We start from the raw sequence: 22,794 nt of genomic DNA on the forward strand, positions 1-22,794 counted from the left end.
TACTACTAGTGCCCATACAAGCGATAACTGAACAAATTTATAAATATTTATATCATTTTTTTATTAACATTTCCAATAATAATAATAAAAAAAATCAGCAATTAATTAAATAAAACCTTTTTCCAAAGAAAAAAGAAAAAAAAACAACAACAAAAAAACTACAACCATTTCTGTGATTTCTACACTAACAAAGAGCTGGTGGGAAGTTGTTCATATAAAATGGACTCTCACCCCTTTAAAAATATAATGTAAAACATGAAATGTACATAGCCACACAAAACTGGTGTGACTAGTATAAACCTTAGATCATTCTCATGTAAAACACTTTTTTAAATGGGCACTCTCATTAACACAAATTTTTGCTATTGCACACATAAAAAATCTTTCTAATGTACTTTGCTTAAAAAAAAGAGTTTTCTATGTTTTATATGTATTTAAAAAAGCTGCCACTAGGTGTCTCCCTACTTGTCCACAGCACATTTCCCCCCATCTCTTGCACAGACTTTGGACTCCTGCTGGCCTGGCAGAAGTCCAAAATCAGGAAATGCAGTCTGGGGTGCTGAGGGGTGTGTGTGCAGCCTTATCCAATCATAGCTCATCTCACACACTTAACTGCTCTGGGCTGTGTATAACAGAGTGAGGGAGGAAGTTCTCCCCTGTATGGCTTCAGATGATGTCATGCCTGCTGGGTAACGCCCCTTCCCAATCTGTGAATCTGACTGAGACTGAGCAGAAAATGCAAAGCAATATCAAGGTAGAAAACGAAAAAATAATCAAAATAACGGCAGGGGGTGGTTTATCCTGACAGGGCAGAGAACTGGGAGGATTATAAAAATTAACAAGATCATGAGAGGTACTCTTTAAGTGAAAGTCTTGAGATTTTTTACGTGAATATGACCTCAACTGTTGGGAAATCTATATATATAGAAAACTAAACGTGTGTGTGTACGTATGTATATATGTGTATGTGTGTATGTTCCAGCATCATGTCCAAACGGCTAAAAAGTTTGGGATAGAAGGTCAGGATAGGAGGTCGAGATAGGAGGACGGGATAGGAGGATGGGATAGGAGGTCCGGATAGGAGGTCGAGATAGGAGGTCAAGATAAGAGGACGGGATAGGAGGTCCGGATAGGAGGTCGGGATAGGAGGTTGAGATAGGAGAACGGGATATGAAGTTAAAAGCTTCCTCCTTTGTTGATTTTCCTCCCCAACAAGGATTAGGAAGGAAAAACTGGGCACTAAACACCGGATACTCAGCTAGTACTGCTATAAAGGGACCCTTCAGTCCTAAATTTTATTCTATCAGGGGCAAAAACAGGGTAATGCCCTGCTTCCCCTCTCAGTACACGGCTCTGTTCCCTTGCTATTCCCCTTTCTCCAGTCCCGGCGTGCTGAATTGTGAGCTATTTCATACGTTGGTTTGTGGATAAAGCAGAACTCGCTTTCTCTATGTAAGTCCATAGGGGAGATTTATTAAAACCTGTGTAAAGGGAAAAGTTGACCATTTGTCCAGAGCAACTGATCACTTCTTCAATCTTTCAGAGGCCTTTTTAACTATAAAAGAAGGAATCTATGGGCAACTGGTCTGATAGATTTACATAAACAAAGTGACTTCACATCACTACAAATAATAGCATAAGTATGTTTATTATACAAACATTTTTACTTATGTGATCACAAATATGAATGGAGACATGGCATGTTCCATGTTCCGTCTTATGTGACTGGCATCCAAATGAAGGCTCTATAGGTGAAACATTTTAAAGGAGTACTCCGCAGGGGGGGGGGAAGGTTTTAAAATTGACTGGTAATAGAAAGTTATACAGATTTGTAAAGTACTTCTATTTAAAAATCTTAATCCTTCCAGTACTTATGAGTAGCTGTATGCTCTAGAGGAAGTTGTGTAGTTCTTTCCAGTCTGATCACAGTTCTCTCTGCTGACACCTGTCTGTGTCAGGAACTGTTCAGAGCAGGAGAGGTTTGCCATGGGGATTTGTTCCTGCTATGAACAGTTCCACCGCTCTGGAAGTTCTTTTCTTTTTGAATTTCTTTTCAGTCTGACCACAGTGCTCTCTGCTGACACCTCTGTCCATGTCAGGAACTGTCCAGAGCAGGAACAAATCCCCATAGCAAACCTATCCTGCTCTGTACAGTTCCTGACACAGATAGAGGTGTCAGTAAAGAGCACTGTGGTCAGACTGGAAAGAACTGCATAACTTCCTCTGGAGAATACATCAGCTGATAAATATGGGAAGGCTAAAGATTTTTAAATAAAAGTAATTTACAAATCTGTATAAATTCTGGCACCCGTTGACTTGAGTACTTTTCTTTCCTTCTGAGTACCCCTTTACGGGAGGCTTGTCAGCTGAACATCAAGCACAGAATACAGCCCCTTAAACTCTGGCTCTAGGATTTGCATAGCTCTTTATGGGTATGGGTCTCATCACAGGAAGGCTTTAAAACACTATTAAATTACTTTAAATTAACCCAAATTGTTACTAAACTGGTAACAGTGAAACTGAACATTTATCCTGTCTTCGCACTGGGGAATCAAGCTACGTGGTCTAACCAACTTATGATCAACAAATTGATAATCCTGAAAAATTAGTATCTTGGAAGACTGCCAACCGAAATGTATTCAATGTAAATTAACATGGTTATATGGTTCTTGTATTTCTTCCTGAACAATCATATAATATAACAAACGAAATGGTATAAAAGACTACCCTGCTATTTTGAGAAATATGGTAACACAAATGAAAAAAAAGTTACTAATAGGCATGATTGCCAGATTCCTAACTTATCATATCACATAAAAGCATAGTAAAGGTATATTCACAAATCCAGGAAATGTACTTAAACAAAAGGAAATATTTTTTTTTCTCAGTACTAACACATCATAGAAATAATTCAATTATAACAAATGCAATATTCCAATTAACCCTTACCAGCCAGATGGTGACAGTCATCCACACTGTGGAATTTTAGGATGACACCAGATGTTACAGTGATCAGGTGACTTATTGTTAAAGATCTGTTTAACACATTTTTGTAAAATAGCTAGCATGACAGCCTGTAACGTTTTATTGCATTATTTTCCATCAAGATAACTCAATAAGGGTAACATTCATGTTTGTTTACACTACACAACCAACCAAAACAATGTGCATCATTTACTAATATCTATTTGATGGCCTGAGCGTCATCTGGAAATTTGTCATTTCATATCAAAAACAACATATCAAAAACTGTTTGAACCAGTGATTCCCAACCAGGGTGCCAGGAGGCACTGCCAGGGGTGTCGCGGGCTCCGTTGGGGAAAAAAAATTCCCCTCTTTGGCAGAAACGCTTCCACCAGAGAAGAACTGAGGTACAGACGCCGGATGGGAAGCATCCACATCACTGCAGCGATGACGTTGGAAGCCGACAGCTCATAGGTAATACTGAGGTTCGAGAGCTTTATTGAAATAGCAGATGCCTGTGGATGGTAAATAGAAGCAGTAGTGGGGGGGGGTGAATGGAAGCGGGGGTAAGGGGTGAATGGAAGCGGGGGTAAGGGGTGAATGGAAGCGGGGGTAAGGGGTGAATGGAAGCAGAGAAGGAGTGAATAGAAGCAGTGAAAGGGGTGGATGAATGGGGGTTGAATGGTAGCAGGGGTGGATGGGGGTTCAGTGGAAGCAGGGGTGGACGGAGGCATTTGTGGGGAAAGGGGGAAGATGATGCTAGAAAAGTGAGCAGTAGAGTATAAACATACTAGTATATGTTTGTTTTGCAGGTTCTGCAGTGAAGAGTTGCAGCTGGAAGAAACCATCATGATGACCCAGGCCAGATGGAGAAGAAAAGGTAAAAATTAACAACTCTGATCAGAAAAGACATCATCTATGAGTCCTGCTTATAGCAGCACTGTAATCTACATAACAGATGTATAAGTGTTGTGTATTGCTTCCTTTTAGCCATTTTTTGTTGTGTGTTGAAAGTTATTTGGTAGGGGTGCCCCCCACGAAAGAGAGCACTGTGGTCAGACAGAAGAGAACTACACATCTTCCTCTGAAGCATACAGCAGCTGATAAGTACTGTAAGCATCAAGATTTTTACATAGAAATAATTTACAAAATAGTTTTTGCATCATCGAAAAAGGAGCTGATCGGGACCATCGCAATGAAATTGCGATGTCTCGATCAGCTGAGGGAATGGCAGGAGGGCCCTTACCTGCCTCATTGCCGTTCAATCGGTCTTCTGCTGCTCCCAGCCAGCCATGCAGGCTGGAGCAGCAGAGCAATCATAACACTGATCAATGCTATGCTATGGCATAGCATTGAACAGTGTATGCAATGAAAAAGATTGCATGGTATAGCCCCCTTTTGGGGGCTAAAGAAAAGTAAAAAGTGTATAAAAGAAAAAGTTAATAAATGTGAATAAGCCCCTTCCCCCAAAAGAAGTTTGAATCACCCCCCCCCCGTATTTTTTAAATAGAATAATGTAATAAAAAATATGTCCGAACTATTAAAATATAAGGTTCACTAAACTGCACAGTTGATGGCGTACACGTAAAAAAAAACAAGTCCAAGTCCAAAATTGTGCATTTTTGATCAATTCATATATCATAAAATTATTAATAAAAAGCGATCAAAAAGTCCCATCAAAACAACAATGGTACCGATAAAAACTACAGACCACGGCACAATAAATGCGCCCTCACACATCCTCGTATGCGGACAAATATAAAATTTATAGGGGTCAGAAGATGACAATTTTAAACAAAAAAAATTGTAACTACATGCACCAAAATTAGTTTACCGTATTTTTCGCCCTATAGGACGCACCGGCGTATAAGATGCACCCAATTTATAGGTGCCAAATGTAAAAAACATAAAGATTCTGAACCCAACGGCTGTCCGGGCATGCTGGGAGTTGTAGTTTTGCAACATCTGGAGGTCCGCAGGTCGAAGACCACTGGTATAGGAGGTAGTACTCACGTGTCCCTGCCGCTCTGGACCCGTCACCGGTGCCCTGGATGTTGCTCCATCGCTGTCGCCGCGTCCCCGTGGTGTCCCTGACGCTCTGGACTTCTTCCCCGGGATCCACACTCTCCGTCGCCGTCATCACGTTGCCGTCATCACTCCGCTACGCACGCCGCTCCTATTGGATGACGGCGTGCGCGACGACGTGATGACGTCGAAGGAGAGCGCAGGGGATCCCGGCACGGAGAAGACACCGAGGAGGCAGGTAAGGTCCCTCCCGGTGTCCTGTAAGCTGTTCGGGACGCCGCGATTTCATCGTGGTGGTCCCGAACAGCCCGACTGAGCAGCCGGGTTAGTGTTATTTTCGCTTCAGACGCGGCGGTCAGCTTTGATCGCCGCATCTGAAGGGTTAATACAGGGCATCACCACGATCAGTGATGTCCTGTATTAGCGGTGGGTCCCGGCCATTGATGGCCGCAGGTATTCGCCATATAAGACGCACCAACTCCCCCCCCCCAAGTTTTGGGGAAGAAAAAGTGCGTCTTATACGGCGAAAAATACGGTAAGTAATAAAATAAAATGAAACCTACATAAATTTGGTATCCTTGTATGTACCAACAGAATAAAGATAAGGTGTCACTTTTACCAAAAAGTGCACTGCGAAGAAATGGAAGCCCTAAAAGTTAGAAAATGGCGTTTTTTTGTTTGTTTTTATTTACCCCACAACTAAGTTTTTTGTTTTTGCCGCAGACTATGTTATAAAATAAGTGATGTCATTACAAAGTACAATTGGCGACACAAAAAACAAGCCCCTATATGGGTCTGTAGGTGCAAAATTGAAAGCTTTATGATTTTTAGAAGGGAATGAGGAAAAAACAAAAATTGTCTGGGTCCTTAAGGCCAGTATGGGCGTAAGGTGTTAGGCAACACTAAACAAAAAATTTACAAAAAAAAATAAAATTCTTCATTAATTGATAAAACCCTTCTCAAATGTTCACCAGACAAAAATTAAAGAGATCAGCAGGAAATTAACCCCTGCATTATCTACATAATTTCTTTAAAACTTTCCCAGAAACACACAAACTCAGTTCTGAGAAATAAAAAGTTCTTTGAAGTGTACCTCCAATGTCGTGGGCACTGTTATGAAAAATAACTATAGTACAGCACTGTGTACAGTAGTCATTTTTCTAAATCATCTTCATTTTGAATTTGGTGCCACAATTCCTTCATTGAACACTCGTTCTCCCCGTTTTTCGCCCCTTATAACTGTGCATTAGGTGACAGAGTTTCTGGCTTTGTCTCCATAGCACCTGTCTTGGACACGAGACCCCATAATGTAGAATCCCATTTCACTGGGTCTACTGCTGGAAAAGGGTGATATGAGCAGGAAGCTTTATCTCCTAACGCACAGCTATAAGCAGGGGGTAGAACGGGAGCTCGATGAAGGTATTCTGGGGCCAAATTCAAAATGAAAGTGATTTAGAAAAATTACTATTGTGCACAATATTGTCCTTCAGCATTTTTTTTCACCAATATGCCCACAACAGGGGAGGTACATTTTAAGGGAGTTTTTGGTTTTCAGAAGGTGTGCCACTCTTGCCCATGGAATTTTTGAGTGTTCCTGTAAAAATGTTAACCAAATTCTGTAGAGAATACAGGGGTTTTATTTCCTGCTGTTTCCTCCATTTTGGCTGGTGAATACATGATGGGAGGGTTTGAACAATTAGAGAAGGAATTGTTGTGAATTTTCTGTTTAGAGTTCCTTTAAAGTGAAAATTGGAGCTGGTGCACCTGCACTTAACCCAATACATATTGCTAGTATGCTAATATGTTCCTTTGAGCAATGGTGGTGGGAGTTGGCTTTACAAGCTTCCCTGCCTCCTGAGAGCCTGTGCCCACGTGCGCTCTGCAGGAATAGGAGAGCACAAGCACAGCTTCCTTCTCATTGCTCCTTACATCCTAGTGATGTGGAGCCTATACCCACGTGAGCACTCACTCTAGCAGAGCACTCACTCAGGCACAGGCTCTCACATCATTAGGATGTGAGAGTAAAGATTTATGCATATGCAAAAGATAAAGGGAATATGGACACACAGAAGAAGGAGGCAGGGAAGCTCAGAAATTTGTCTGCAGCCTCCGTTGTGCAAAGGGACATGTTCTTTGCGTTTTTTGCTGAATTTGTTTAAGATTTTTTTTTTTTAAACATGCAGTATTACTGCAGACTAACAAACCCTGGAGGCAACTTATGTCATTTATTTCTAGTTTTATTTTTAGTTTTAGCATTTCTTTAAATTTTCAAGATTTGCTTTTAGAGATATTTAAAATAATCAGTCAGTATGGTGAACCCCAGGCTTCAAAATGTCCAAGCAACTATTCTATTATTTTCATCATGTTATGTATTTATATCAAATTATATATATATATATATATATATATATATATATATATATATATATATATAGATAGATAGATAGATAGATAGATAGATAGATAGATATAGATATGTATATATTATTATAATTTTTTTTATTTTTTTTTGCACTTTGCTAAACATCTTAGGGGAGATTTATCAAGCTGTTTCTGTCATTTTTTTTCTGTAAAAAGACGCATATTTACTGCTCAGAGCATATAAGCTTATATACCATTTTCACATAAATGGCTGCGAGAAGCAGAATTCTGTTTTGTCTTATGTAGTGGACGATATTTACTATATGCGTCCTTTTAATTTTAGTGCATCAATGGGTGCATATCGTTCAATAAATGCACAAATATAGACCAGGGTAGAGGCCTTGTACAGTTTAGTCCCTTCTTATACTGCTCTAATAACAAAGTTATGTGTTGTAACACTGTGTCATGTTAGGTTATGTACTGTAATTTTATTTAGTTATTTATATTATTAAAATATGTTTGCCCCTTTTTCTTTTTTTTTTAACCTCTATTTCCTTTTCAAGAATAAGATGATGTACAGATGTACATGTTATTTCAAGGATAAATGTCCATTTTTAAATATTCCCTTTACTAATTTTTCCATCCCTTACCATTTTAAATTTTGCAAAGATGGCGTGTATCCATTTATTAAATTGGTCCATCTTTTTACCCAATTAAATGGAAAACATCTAATTTCTCTCTAATCTACAAATCCGCATTTTTGGTAAAGAACAGTTTTGCTTTAATATCTCTACCTGCCGAAAAAGCCAAACCCTTTTTTGATTACTTCCAAGTTAAAAAAAAAAATGTTATGTCCTATAAACAGCAACGTGTGGCTGAATTATCTAACTCTTTGACAAGAAAAAATTGATGTGTTGCCCATAGAGTTTTCTGATTTTAGATTGTGGTGTCCTTTTAAAAAAAAGCTCCGTGGAAAATGCCTGTGCTTTTGGCGGTTTCAAAAAATACGCAATATGTATTTTGTAAATAAGGCGCACGGCCGTCGGAAAGAACGCAGAAAAAAAACTGCAGAAAAAGCTGCTTCTCACAGACAACACAGATTGTGATCATATACTAATTGAGCTTCCTATGGGGATTCTGATCTTATAGCTAATTTCTTACCAGAACAGTTGTTTCTGCTTATTCTTGCTGATCCAAACAACTGTGTTGCCCATGAGGAACCTACAATCATTCAGTTTTGTCTTGAAGAGACCCCTGCCATACAACGTGGCCAATTATTTCAGAAGTAACACCTATGCTGATGGGAAATCAAGTCTCTATAAAAATTCTCACTTGATTCAGCATTGGCAAGAACAGAGCCAGAAAGATCTAGAATGTAAGGGAAATACAAATATAGTATTGAGTATGGCAGTAATGTCAACCATGAAAATACGTCTTGACCCTGCATACATCAATAGTTTGTTGAGTCCATTGTTTGTTTGTTTGTTTGTTTACTTCTGCTGAATATATTTTTGTAATTTGCGGTTACTACAAATTGATCTGCTATGGATTCATATGGATTTGTTGCAGTTGACTGAACTTCTTTTTATAGTGTTTTGTCTGGAGAATACGCAGGAATCGTTTATTTCCAGAAAGAACATGACCTTGTGCACATAATGATCTTCACTTAGCTTGTGTTCATTCAACAGGATAATAATAATGAGCCCAACATACAGAATGTGTTGCTTTGATTTGAGAGTTGAAAGTGCCACTCAGGAGGCGCATCAACCAAACAATGACTGAATATAGCTATAAGAACTACATGGAGCTCCTCATCCACACTGATTAGTAGAAGAGGATGTCACTTTAGAGGCTTACTATCCCAGCTTCTGTATATTATGATCTATACAGGGTCACTGCACAGAAGATCAACATCACATTAATCTTCTGGAGATGGAGATGGCAATCCTGGACCAAGAAACATTTTAATCAGCTCCACCGGGGATTAGTTTGCTTTAGAAATGATGCATTGACATGCATGAGGTTCTGCTAGGTTGGTTTGTCTGTAAGAGGTAGAGTCTTCTCTCCCCTGCTGTAATTTGAGGAACTCAGAAGGGGTGCAGTCTAGGGAGGTTTACAAGTTCCTTCAAGCTGATTTGAGCCACAACACATGTGTGAGCCATTTACCATTTATTTATATATTTGACTTAGAGCACATATAGAAATCTTTGGCAGCTCCGCCTGAAGGAGATGCTGTTTTCATCTGAGTTTCTGGCACAGAACGAACGTCTGGTGGAAAGAAATAGGGGGAAATTCAATGGAGCCTCCAATAATGATGGAGCTACCGCACACATGCAAACCATTTGCCATTTCTGTATACATTGAGGCTGAGGAATCCAAGAGAAAGGATTTACGTGCAAGAATCTTCACGTCTTTTGCATGCTATGTCTAAACACAATTGAAGACGAGGTCATCGAATGAACCTTTAAAGCTTTTCAATTACGTTAATTTAAAAAAAAACGCTAAAAGTATTGTTAACTCTGATGCATTTTGAGGGTATGTTAACATTTTCAGGTTTTTAATTTCAGTTATTGAATACAAAGCCAGGAATTGATCAGAAATGCAAGACATAGTAATTACATAGTTAGTACGGTCGAAAAAAGACATATGTCCATCAAGTTCAACCAGGGAATTGAAGGGTAGGGGTGTGGCACGATATTGGGGAAGGGATGGGATTTTATATTTCTTCATAAGCATTAATGTTATTTTGTTCCAGGAATGTATCTAATCCTGTTTTAAAGCTGTTATTTTTTTCCTGCTGTGACCAGTTCCTGAGGTAGACTGTTCCATAAGTTCACAGTTCTCATGGTAAAGAAGGCGTGTCGCCCCTTGAGACTAAACTTTTTCTTCTCCAGACGGAGGGAGTGCCCCCTCGTCCTTTGGGGGGGTTTAACCTGGAACAGTTTTTCTCCATATTTTTTGTATGGGCCATTAATATACTTATATACGTTTATCATATTCCCCCATAAACGTCTCTTCTCAAGACTAAACAATTGTAACTCTTTTAATCGCTCCTCATAACTAAGATGTTCCATGCCCCATATTAGTTTAGTCGCACGTCTCTGCACCCTTTCCAGCTCCACAGTGTCCCTTTTATGTACAGGCGACCAACACTGAACAGCATATTCCAGGTGAGGCCGTACCAATGCTTTATAAAGGGGGAGTATTATGTCCCTGTCCCTTGAGTCCATGCCTCTTTTGATACATGACAATATCCTGCCGGCTTTGGAAGCAGCAGCCTGACATTGCATGCTATTCTGTAGTCTGTGATCTACAAGTACACCCAGATCCTTCTCTACCAATGACTCTGCCAGTTTAATTCCCCCTAAGACATATGAACGCAAAGGTTATTAGTACCCAGATGCATAACTTTACATTTATCCACATTGAACCTCATTTGCCAAGTGGATGCCCAGACACTTAGTCTATCCAAGTCATCTTGCAACCTATACACATCCTCTATAGACATATATAATGGAAAATGCAATCCAGAAGCAGAATCCAGTGGGCGCTGCCGCTACACACACCTTGCATTACTGGCCGCACAGTTTCACCCTCCTCTGTCCCCAACCAGCCGCTACTCTCCAGTGGTGCTTTTTATTCGGACAGCATGGGTCTCAGATACAAATGGCCGACGGACCGTTTCATACCACCCAGGGTGCTTACTTGTGACCTCTGGAAAAGCTGAGACTTTTTCTGCATTCCAATCCATTTCCGCTTTGTATTCAATAATTGAAATTAAAAACCTGAACGTGTGAACACAGCCTTATGGTTCAACAATTCTACTCCAATATGCCTATGAATTGGAGCCTGGAGATGTTGTCTCACCTGCCAGCATGATAGCAGAGAGATGGCACCAAGTCTGAGATTGATCTTTTGCTGGCAACAGGCATATGATGCCATTTAACAAGCAACTATTTTTATCAAGGGCAGGTGTTTTTTTTGTTTGGTTTGAATTTTTTCTGTGGCAGTGGCATTTGCTGTGACATTTTCTTTTTTTTTTACATAATATTTATTGAAAGTTTTTTGTAACGTTATACAAAAGCAATGGAGCATTAACTAAATTCAGAGTGGAAGGTAAAAGAAATACAGTTGCAGTGACGGGCCACATAATGGTAGACATTGAAGATAAGTACATCTGTAATGGAAAAAGAACACCATGTTATGATTATAAACACTGCTGTGAAAAGACTAATTCTGAAGTACCAGAACTTGCCCTCAAGAAGGCTCCTTGGGTGAAGGAAGATGAAGTAACATGAACAAAAATATGGATATGCATGATAGTACACAATGGGGACCCCTGCAATCTCCCTGCTGCACCTGGCAATCTTTAAAGCATTGGGTGCAGCTCCATAGGCTCGTGACTAGAGATGGGCGAATTAAAAAAAAAATTGATTCGGCTGTTTCGCCGAAATTTCACCCAAAAATTGGTTCGATCTGAATATATACGGGGCGAATCACTATAAAAACGGCTATTTATGGCTACAGAGAGCCTCAAAAGGGGTGTAGAACACTTTGCCTGTCCATAACACGCATAGGGAGTGTACTGGGGTAGAGAAATAATACTGTTTTTCAGTATGACATGCAGATTGCAGGCGACGCTATTAGAATCACTGGCGCAGAGCAGCTCAATGACAGAGTCTGGATGTGGCAACAGGGTCGGGAGACCATATGGCATCACAATTGAAGAGATTAAAGAGACTTTTGAGTTTAATGTGCCAGCAGGTGGCGGCAGCCTATGGAGGTGGCAGTAGCCTATGAGGGCCGCAGAGTGGCACAATGACAGAGCCTGGAGGTGGCAGCAGCATGACAAAACCATAGGGTAGAACAATGACAGAGCCTGGAGGTGGCAGCAGCATGAGGAGACCATATGGCGGCACAATGACAGAGCCTGGAGGTGGCAGCAGCAGCTTGAGGAGATCACATAGTGGCACAATGACACAGCCCGGAGGTGGCGGCAGCAGCATCAGGTGTCCTGAAAGTGACCTGGTGACAGAGTGGGGTGGTGGTGGCAATACCAGTACCCACTGACGAAGGTGGGTGAAAGAAGGAGCACTTGGCATCAGATGTGTGGCATCAGGCAGGTGGCAGGATCAGAATAGTAGCTGAGGCAGATAGGAAGAAGAAACCGGTCTCTTTCAACAAAGTGTTGGTGTGGCACCATGGATAATCTAGTTGATGCATCAGGCATTGGTGGGTGGAAATACTGGCTGATCCAAGCCTGATTCATCTTGACAAAGGTCAGTCTCTCCACATTTTTGGTGGACAGGCGAGTTCTCCTTGGGGTTACCATGGCCCCGGCCGCACTAAACACCCGCTCTGATGCGACACACCTGGCTGGGCAGGAAAACTTTTCCAGTGCAAACTCTGCTAGTTGCGGCCACAAATCCAGTTTTGCTGCCCAGAAGTCCAGCGGATCCTCAATGTGGGTATGCAGGGTCATGTCCAAGTATGCCACCACCTGCTGGTTCAGGTCCTGCTCAAGTTCTACCTGCTGCTACTGATTAGTTGCTTAACTATGCAGTGAAGAAAGCTTCTCATCAGTGACTGTAGACTCAGGCTGCTGCTGCCGATGGAGCTGGTACTGCTCCTGCTACCCCACCCCTCCCCAGCAGCCATGTCATTGGAACGTGAGCGCAAAGGGCCCTCCCAGTCAGACAGAGGATGGACAATGGCACAGATAGGTATCCGCCAACTTACTACGTAGGATGTCTCTGTAGTAGGTCAGTTTGCTCCAAGCCTGATCCAAGCCTGAGTGGGTGTAAAAAAGGCCCCCATTTTGTGCCGGTAGCGAGGGTCCAACAAGGTGGAGAGCCAAAAGTCATTCCGCTGCCGAATGGTGACAATTCGGCAGTCACTATGCAAGCAAGTGAGCATGCATCGTGCCATTTGTGCAAGTGACTCAGAGGGACTCCCTGCCTCCATCTCCACTGCATACTGCCACAGTGTGTCTAGGTTCTCTGTCTCATCTTCCTCATAACTCTGTAGCTCTGACTGTTCATGCTCCTCCTCTCCTGTCAGCTGAGTATAAAAACCACCCATTTCGCTACACATTCCTGTGCTCCACTGTCCCTCTCCCCCTCCGCCTCCTCTTCCACTTCAGCCCCCACAGGGCTCATGTGGCTGTGAGATGTAGGTGCCACATCTCCAATGCCCTGACCAGCCATTGTTTCCACCATCTGTTGTAGGAATGAAGCAGTGGAATTCATTCCGTAATCCTGGCGACTGAGAAATAATGTGGCTTCCTCAAAGGGCCTGAGCAAACGGCAAGTGTCACATATGAGCTACGACAGGTTGACATCAATGTTACACATGGGAGTACCCCTATCCACTTGGATCATCAAGTAATCGTTGATGGCTTTTCTCTGTTCGTATAGTTTGTCCAACATATGAAGGGTGGAATTCCAACAGGTTGAAATGTTGCATATCAGACTATGTTGAGGGATGCCGTTCTGACGCTGCAGCTAGAGGAGTGTGTCCTTTGCGGTGTACGAGTGGCTGAATTGCCTGCAAAGCTTCCTGGACATTGTTAGGATGTCTTGCAGATGGGGGAAACACCTTAGGAACTACTTGACAACCAGATTGAACACGTTTGCCATGCAGGGCACATGACTCAGGCTACCTTGACGCAGCGCAAACAAGATGTTCTTCCCTGTGTCGGTCATCAAGGTTCCCATTTTCAGTTGTCACAGAGACAGCCATGATTTGATTTCTTTACGAATCACTTTGAGCAGTTCCTCCTCTGTGTGACTCCATTCACCAAGGCAAACCATGTGAAGAGCAGCGTGACATCGCCGTGCCCTGTACACTTGGTATGCTGGAGGGGCACTGAGACTTGTCCGTGCAGTGGAGGCTGAGGACATGGTGGAGGATGAGGAGGCAGAGTCAGACATTGTCGCAGGACCAATGGAGTGAGAGTGTGGAGGCGGAAGTGGCGTGACCTGGCCACATTGCTGGTGTGGCTGTGCAGGAACCACATTCACCCATTAGGTCATAAAGGACATGTATTGTCCCTGACGATAGTTACAGTTCCACACGTCAGTGCTGCCATACACTTTGGTACACACCGACAGGCTCAAGGACTGGCCCACCTTCTGTTCTATATATTTGTGCAGGGCTGGTACAGCCTTTTTCAAAAATAAATTACGGCTTTGGACTCTCCACCTCGGCACAAGCCATCAGTTCTCTGAAAGGTGCAGAGTCCAACACTTGAAAAGGGAGGGAGTGCAGCACCAGCAACTTGGAGAGGAGCACATTCATCTTCTGCACTGTTGGATGAGCGGGCGCATAGGGCTGTCTCTTGGAAATCGCTTTGGTGATGGATTGCTGCAGGAATGACTGACAAGAAGTAGGAGGAGCAGGAGCATCTGGACCAACAGAAGATGGGAATGATGGACAGAGGTGGTGGAGCCTTGGCTGGCTGAAACAGGGAGTGGGGTGCCACTGGGTGATGCAGCGGTTACTGCAGCAGGCTGGACGCGGTTCTCCCAGGCCACTTTATGGGGACGCCGCATATGTTGACAGCGGGCCATGGTGCCAACATTTTTACCCTGGCTACGCTTCACCTTCTATCTTACATGTGGCCATGTTAACCTCCTCCAGATGCTTGACAAAAAACTGCCACAGTGCTGAGTAGCTGACTTTCCCCCCAACAGTCGGCACTGACTGACTGCTACTGACGCGGACTCTAGGAACCCCTCCTCCACTACTTGCCGGGCAGGTAGGCTGCCGTGAAGCAGGTGGTCTACCCCTGGCATGTTTGGCCCCAGACTTCCCACTGCTGCCACCCTGCTGCCTCACGGGGAAGCTGCCAACCTCTTTTCCTGATGATGATGAAGCCCATTCTGCACCCAGCTCCCAAGTGTGATCGGCTTCATCATCATCAAGTTGTGTCTGCATTTCACTGATGTCATCTTCAAGTTCCTCAATGGTGTCTGGTTCAGGAGCCTGAACGCTCGCAACACCACCTCCCACGCCACTCTCCTTATCACTACTTGCCTGCCTAGCGGAGGAAGCGGCAGATTTCTTCTCCACAACTTGGCTGGGCAGTAGCTGCTGACTGTCCTCTAGTTGATCGTCCTCGCTGTATAGTGGAGCTGAGCCCACAGCCTACAATACTTCTCTGCGGGAGGGAACAGCATAGGACAAAGGCAGTTGGAGGACAGGGACTGCTCCCAGGTCATTCCAACTGAGGGTTGTGTCCGAGGAACCCTCCAACTGTTGACTGGGGGTGTCGGATGTCCCTTGGGATGAAGTGGATGACCGAGTTAACAATCAATGATGGCTGCTGGGTTGCTGGTCGAGACACGACCGCTAGCTGACACCGGGAGCTCAGACCTCTCCTTGCGAATTTAGGCCTCTGCCACTTCTCTGTCTGACATACTTGTAGAACAGTGGTGTGCGTATATATTTTACTTTTTATAGAGCAATGCGCTCCTATACGGCTGCAACAGAAACTTGCGGAACACTCAATGGCCCTCATTTACTATTGCAAACCCGACATGTTTTGTTGGGTTGTGCACCAGATTCTGTCTTTCGCCAGAATTCAAAAAACCCCGACTAACTCTCCATTTTGCTAAGAAAATTCGAAAAAGGGGCATGGCTGCCGGGAAAAGGGGCGTGGTCTCTGAAAAGGGGCGTGTTCCCGACATTTTCACAAAAACCCAACATATTTACTAAGGTTTCCACAGAAAATGTGGTGGATTTGAGCTGAGGAAAACCAGACAGATCAGAGCATGTGTAAATAAAACAAAGTGTAGGGAAAGTGGAAAATGTAGGGAAACCTTAGTAAATACTGTGGAAAATAAATTGTAGGGAATTAAAACCCATAAAGAAACCTACACTCCACTTGAGTGCCAATGTGTGTGTATATATCCCTGCTTTTACACTAACAGGCCACCATACGCTTCAAACAGTAAACATGTACAACAGCGGAGTGCGCCTATATTTAACTTTTTATAGAGAAATATGCCCCTATACAGCTGCAAAAGAAAATTGCGGAACACTCAATGTGTATACATATCCCTGCTTTTACGCTAAAAGGCCACTATACGCTTTAAACAGTAAACACGTACAACAGCGGAGTGAGTAAATATATTTCCCTCTTTTTAGAGTAATATGCCCCAGTACGGTTGCACCAGAAATAAGCGTAACAATCTAGTGCGTAAGTCTTTTAGTGCTTTTACACTTACTGCCCCCATTAGCTTTAACCAGGAAAAATCTGCTGCATATATATTTAACTTTTTTTACAGTAATACACCCCAGTACGGTTGCAACAAAAAAAAGTGTACTCTTTCTCTCTCTGAACTGTCTGCACTATGGTTGCTTGCAGTCTTTGAATGGAGATTGCTCCCAGTTCATAACTCATTTGGCTGATCTGTATTGTCAGTAATGCTGATTAGTGACCACACAGTGTCTGCTCTCTCTCTAGCCAGAACGAAGGTGGGCTTGAGGTGAATGGATTAGCCGCTCTAAAGATTTGTGTTGTCAGTAACGGTGATTAGTGCGTACACACAGTCTCTGCTCTCTCAGCAAAACAGGAAATGCTCATCTTCGGCAATGGCTGCCGAATATATGGGGCTGTGACATCACAGGGCTGGCTAACTGCTGATAGGCTGCATGTCGCCATGTGATTCAGGGTGATCCCACCTTCCTGCCTTCACAGACTTCCTTGCCCAAGTCCTCACACATGTAGCCACGATTTTAGCCCCCTGGCCCGCACACAATGTAGTGAATGAAGCAATTCGTTACCACGAAGCGCAAGGAAATTCGGATTCGCTGAGAATCAAATTTTTTCATGAAATTCGGAACGAATTCAACTTCGTCAGCTTCGATTCACCCATCTCTACTCGTTACGTCACTGACATGCCCCGATCGTGATGTCACGGCCATGCCCCCTCAATGCAAGTGATGTGGATAAAAATTTGCCAATTTTTCTCCCAAACTCAAGTATTTTGGGTCATGACCAACAAATGTGAACTAAAGTTCCCGAAATCTCCAACATTTATCGATAGAATCTATGAAGCAGGCAAGAGTAAGGGGTGTATAATGGCACCTAAATTTTTTTTTGGGGGGGGGCGTTTCATGGTGGGTTATGCAGTGTCATACGGGTTGTACTGTGGAGTGAGCTATTCGCCATTGATGGTCTGTAAAATGAGTGTTTAAGTCAGCCTCCCATTGCCGGCAATACAGATCCGATAAAGATGAGTGAGAGGATAATAACAATAAACAACAAAATAGCAATACCTTTTTTATTACTGTTGAGTGAAATCCAGTTCATTAACTCCAGTTCATTAAAGGGGTACTCCGGTGGAATTTTTTTTTTTTTTTTTAAATCAACTGGTGCCAGAAAGTTAAACAGATTTGTAAATCACTTGTATTAAAAAAAATCTTTTCCCTTACAGTACTTTTTAGCAGCTGTATGCTACAGAGGAAAATCTTTTCTTTTTGAATTTCTTTTTTGTCTTGTCCAGAGCAGGAGAAAATCCCCATTGCAAACCTATGCTGCTCTGGACAGTTCCTGATACGGACAGAGGTGTCAGCAGAGAGCACTGTGGACAAGACAAAAAAGAAATTAAAAAAGAAAAGAATTTCCTCTGTAGCATACAGCTGCTAAAAAGTACTGAAAGGGTAAAAAAAAATTTAAAAGAAGATCTACAAATCTGTTTAACTTTCTGGCACCAGTTGATTTAAAAAAAAAATGTTTTCCACCGGAGTACCCCTTTAACAATAGTGGCATTTTCTCATTGAATTTGAGCACTCCAAACTTCAAAAAGTTGAAAGTCGAGAATGTCTGTATTAAAATGCTTGTAAAAACACATGAAAATGTCTGTTTTAAACATCCTAAAAAAAAACACAAGAAAGTGTAAGTGTGGGAGACCAATGGCAGCAAAACACAGTTTTTAGGTTAATTTTAGTGCTCATCTTTAGTGTCATGTTTCTTAGCCAAAATGTTGTAGGGTTTTTGTAATTTTGAACACTGGCAGGTATTTTTTTTTTTTTTAGTATATCTTCTCTACTAACATCAGTTGCTGTAAAAACAACTAAAAGAAACCACCTGTGACTGTGTAGACTTATGTTGCATTTGTTAAGCATTTTGTGCACCAAAGAAACCATGTATAAATGGGGTCTAAGAGTTTTATTACATGGGTTTAGCAAGTGGTAATGTTGTAGATTGAGGCTCATTTAAAGAGTCTATTACAAGGCTTTAGGATTTTGCGTGAAGGGCTGATGGGAAGATGTGTGACCAACTAGTGATTTTTTTTTTTTTTGTAGGTTGAAAGAATGCAATTGGCTGATCCCTGACCATATTAGATAGAATTATATCAACCAACTTAACCAATAATTGCTCTGTGTGATGAGGCCCTAAGATTTGGCTATGTGTGAAAGTCCCACAGGCAGTTAATCTAGCGGTCTCCAATTGTAAGCATTGCCAATCCAATCACTTGAGTGGAAAAGAGGCCTCCATTCACTTGACCGGTGGGGTCCCAGCATTTGGACCTCTTCAATTCATCTAGTTTTTCCCTAGACTATGGATAGTTGTTCACTTTCAGTCTTGGGATAACAGCTTTTATATAGGTGTAATCAATAGAAGGTTTAAACTGGCACAAGAGTAAAGGGGTTTTAATTAAAGCACTGTACCTTCGCTATTCCACTTGGAGCTCTTACAGAATACTGACATCTGATTTCTTCTTCTTAAAGGGGTACTCCACTGCTCAGCATTAGGAAAAAACTGCTCTGAATGCTGGAGCCGGCGCCTGGAGCTTGTGACGCCATAGCCCTGCCCCCTCATTATGTCACATCCCGCCCCCTCAATGCAAGTCTATGGGAGAGGGCATGACAACCGTTATGCCCCCTCCCATAGACTTGCATTGAGAGGGCGGGCATGACGTCATGAGGGGGTGGGGTTATGACGTCACGAGCTCCCTGCACCGGCTCCAGCGTTTGGAACAGTTTGTTCCAAACGCTGAGCAGTGGAGTACCTCTTTAAATTGATTTCTTTTTACCAGAGGCTTTGGCAGATTAACCCCTTAACGACGCAGGACCTATATTTACGTCCTGCGCCGGCTCCCGCGATATGAAGCGGGATCGCGCCGCGATCCCGCATCATATCGCGTCGGTCCCGGCGCTAATCAACGGCTGGGACCCGCGGCTAATACCACACATCGCCTAAAGTGAAAGTGAAAGTGACCCGGCTGCTCAGTCGGGCTGTTTGGGACCGCCGCAGTGAAATCGCGGCGTCCCGAACAGCTGATCGGACACCGGGAGGGCTCTTACCTGCCTCCCCGGTGTCCGATCGACGAATGACTGCTCCGTGCCTGAGATCCAGGCAGGAGCAGTCAAGCGCCGATAATGCTGATCACAGGCGTGTTAATGCACGCCAGTGATCAGCATTAGAGATCAGTGTGTGCAGTGTTATAGGTCCCTATGGGACCTATAACACTGCAAAAAAAATGTTAAAAAAAAGTGTTAATAAAGGTCATTTAACCCCTTCCCTAATAAAAGTTTGAATCACCCCCCTTTTCCCATAAAAAAAATAAAACAGTGTAAAAAAAATAAAAAATAAACATATGTGGTATTGCCACGTGCGTAAATGTCCGAACTATAAAAATATATCATTAATTAAGCAGTACGGTCAATGGCGTACGCGCAAAAAAATTCCAAAGTCCAAAAAAGCGTATTTTGGTCACTTTTTATATCATTAAAAAATGAATAAAAAGTGATCAAAAATTCCGATCAAAACAAAAATCATACCGATAAAAACTTCAGATCACGGCGCAAAAAATGAGTCCTCATACCACCCCATACGTGGAAAAATAAAAAAGTTATAGGGGTCAGAAGATGACATTTTTAAACGTATAAATTTTCCTGCATGTAGTTATGATTTTTTCCAGAAGTGCGACAAAATCAAACCTATATAAGTAGGGTATCATTTTAACCGTATGGACCTACAGAATAATGATAAGGTGTAATTTTTACCGAAATATGCACTGTGTAGAAACGAAAGCCCCCAAAAGTTAAAAAATGGCGGGTTTTTTTCGATTTTGTCGCACAATGATTTTTTTTTCCGTTTCGCCGTGCATTTTTGAGTAAAATGACTAATGTCACTGCAAAGTAGAATTGGCGACGCAAAAAATAAGCCATAATATGGATTTTTAGGTGGAAAATTGAAAGGGTTATGATTTTTAAAAGGTAAGGAGGAAAAAACGAAAGTGCAAAAACGGAAAAACCCTGAGTCCTTAAGGGGTTAAACAGGTTAAAGGTAGGGGAAAATGGTAAGAGTAAAGTCTGAATTACAGATTTGTTCAAAACAACTCAACAACTAAGAAAACTTAATAAGTGAATTGATTTCCAAAAGTGGTTTGGATACCCAGCAAACCAATTCCCCAAAACATCCTCAATTATAATCAACAAATTTTATTCATGGTTCTTTAACTCTTGAATTGTTATAAGGTATCCATACTTTTTATGTTACCTTTTTTAAATACAAAAAGTTTAAGTAAATTTATACATCCTCAGTTTATGTTTCTTTATATTTATTTACTGAGTTTGCTGCTCTTATGTTTGTTTGTTTAAATACATTAAAGGGGTATTCCAGGCAAAAACTTTTTTTGATATATCAACTGGCTCCGGAAAGTTAAACAGATTTGTAAATTACTTCTATTAAAAAATCTTAATCCTTCCAATAGTTATTAGCTTCTGAAGTTGAGTTTCTGTTTTCTGTCTAACTCTCTGATGACTCACGTCCCGGGAGCTGTCCAGCTCCTATGGGGATATTCTCCCATCATGCACAGCTCCCGGGACGTGACATCATCATTGAGCAGTTAGACAGAAAACTTCAGGAGCTAATAACTATTGGAAGGATTAAGATTTTTTAATAGAAGTAATTTACAAATCTGTTTAACTTTCCGGAGCCAGTTGATATATAAAAAAAAGTTTTACCCCTTTAAATTAAAAAAATATATAAACTAACTACTGTTTAACAACAATAGAAACATATAACCCATGTTCCTCTGTAACTTAGTAAGAGATTTGTATCACATGACTGTAAAAACCAAGTGATGGGAACTAGTGACATAAATGGCCACACAGCTTCTTACCTTCTGAGGTTGCATACCATTAAATACAACAAGCGATTAAAACAGACAACAACAAATCTGGAATGTTTAGATTGGAGTCCTAATACAAATGTTTAAAAAAAAAAAGCTCCTAAAAATATACTCTGCAGAGTGTGATATAACTGTGAAAGCGGAGCTGCTAGACACACCTTTGGAGTTGTGTTATTTTGTGCTATTCATACCACTTCTGTTGTTTATATAAAACATTTTTTTTGTTTTCTTTTCCAAGAAGAATGCTGCCAGTCGCTAGGGGCAGGAGTGTTTATCAAGCCGTGTATCTTGAAGTCTAACATAAAATCTGTGGCCTTTAGTACAGCTGAAAAACATTCTGTCAACACCTTACAGAGAGCAAACCCATGACGTTGGCTGGGGACCAGGCAGCTTTTTTAGGATAGACTGCAGGGAATGGATGAAAATTTGAGTCTAGGCCAAAAGCTACAAAAAGACATGCAAACCTTTTCCATCTACTCTGTTTAATTTCTAGAAAGCATCCAAACCACAAATCAGCCAGCCCTTATGTGAAAAGGCTACTCTTTCTCCGTTTTAGAAAAGTGCTGTTGACTGCAGTCAGATGAATAAATCATTATATTAGACTTGAAAGTGTCTGTCAGTGGTGTTTCAAATTCTGCAAAAATGGTGCGATATTTTATTGTACTACTGAATCGGTAACTCAAACAGGTAATGATGAACATTGTACCATAATAAATAGGAATATCTAAAAGAAATTATAAATAAATTATACATTGGGATATTTGTTCTAAAATATGCTTTATCAACTAACCTTTATCAACTAACCAACTAACAAAGACCCGTCAGTTCCCCTGACGTGTTGGTTTTAGTAAGTACTTGTATTCTCTATAAAACAAGGATTTGGGAGCATATTTTCTTACAGCTCTGTGTTGGTCCCTCCCTCTATTAGTTCCTCTAGAAAATGATGTAAACATTGACAACGGTGTGCTGCCATTTGCCTTATCTATGGGGTGTGTCCTTACACAGTCTGGTTAGTCAGTCCTGATTGGTCAGTGTCAGACTATGTAGGGACACACCTGCCAATAGATAACACCCAGTTGTCAATTTATTCAAACATTTCTAGCAGGAACTAATTAGAAACAATATATAACTATGAACTGTAGAGAAAATATGTAATAATAAAAATAATTTTTTGACACTTAAAGGAGTACTCTACTCCTAGACATCGTATCCCCTATCTGATCGTGGGGGTCCAGACGCTAGGATCCCCCGTGATCTTCGACCCGACACACATTTATGTTTAGAACGCCGGCTGTGC

The sequence above is a fragment of the Hyla sarda genome, chromosome 5 (assembly GCF_029499605.1).
Source record: "Hyla sarda isolate aHylSar1 chromosome 5, aHylSar1.hap1, whole genome shotgun sequence".
Lineage (NCBI taxonomy): Eukaryota > Metazoa > Chordata > Amphibia > Anura > Hylidae > Hyla > Hyla sarda.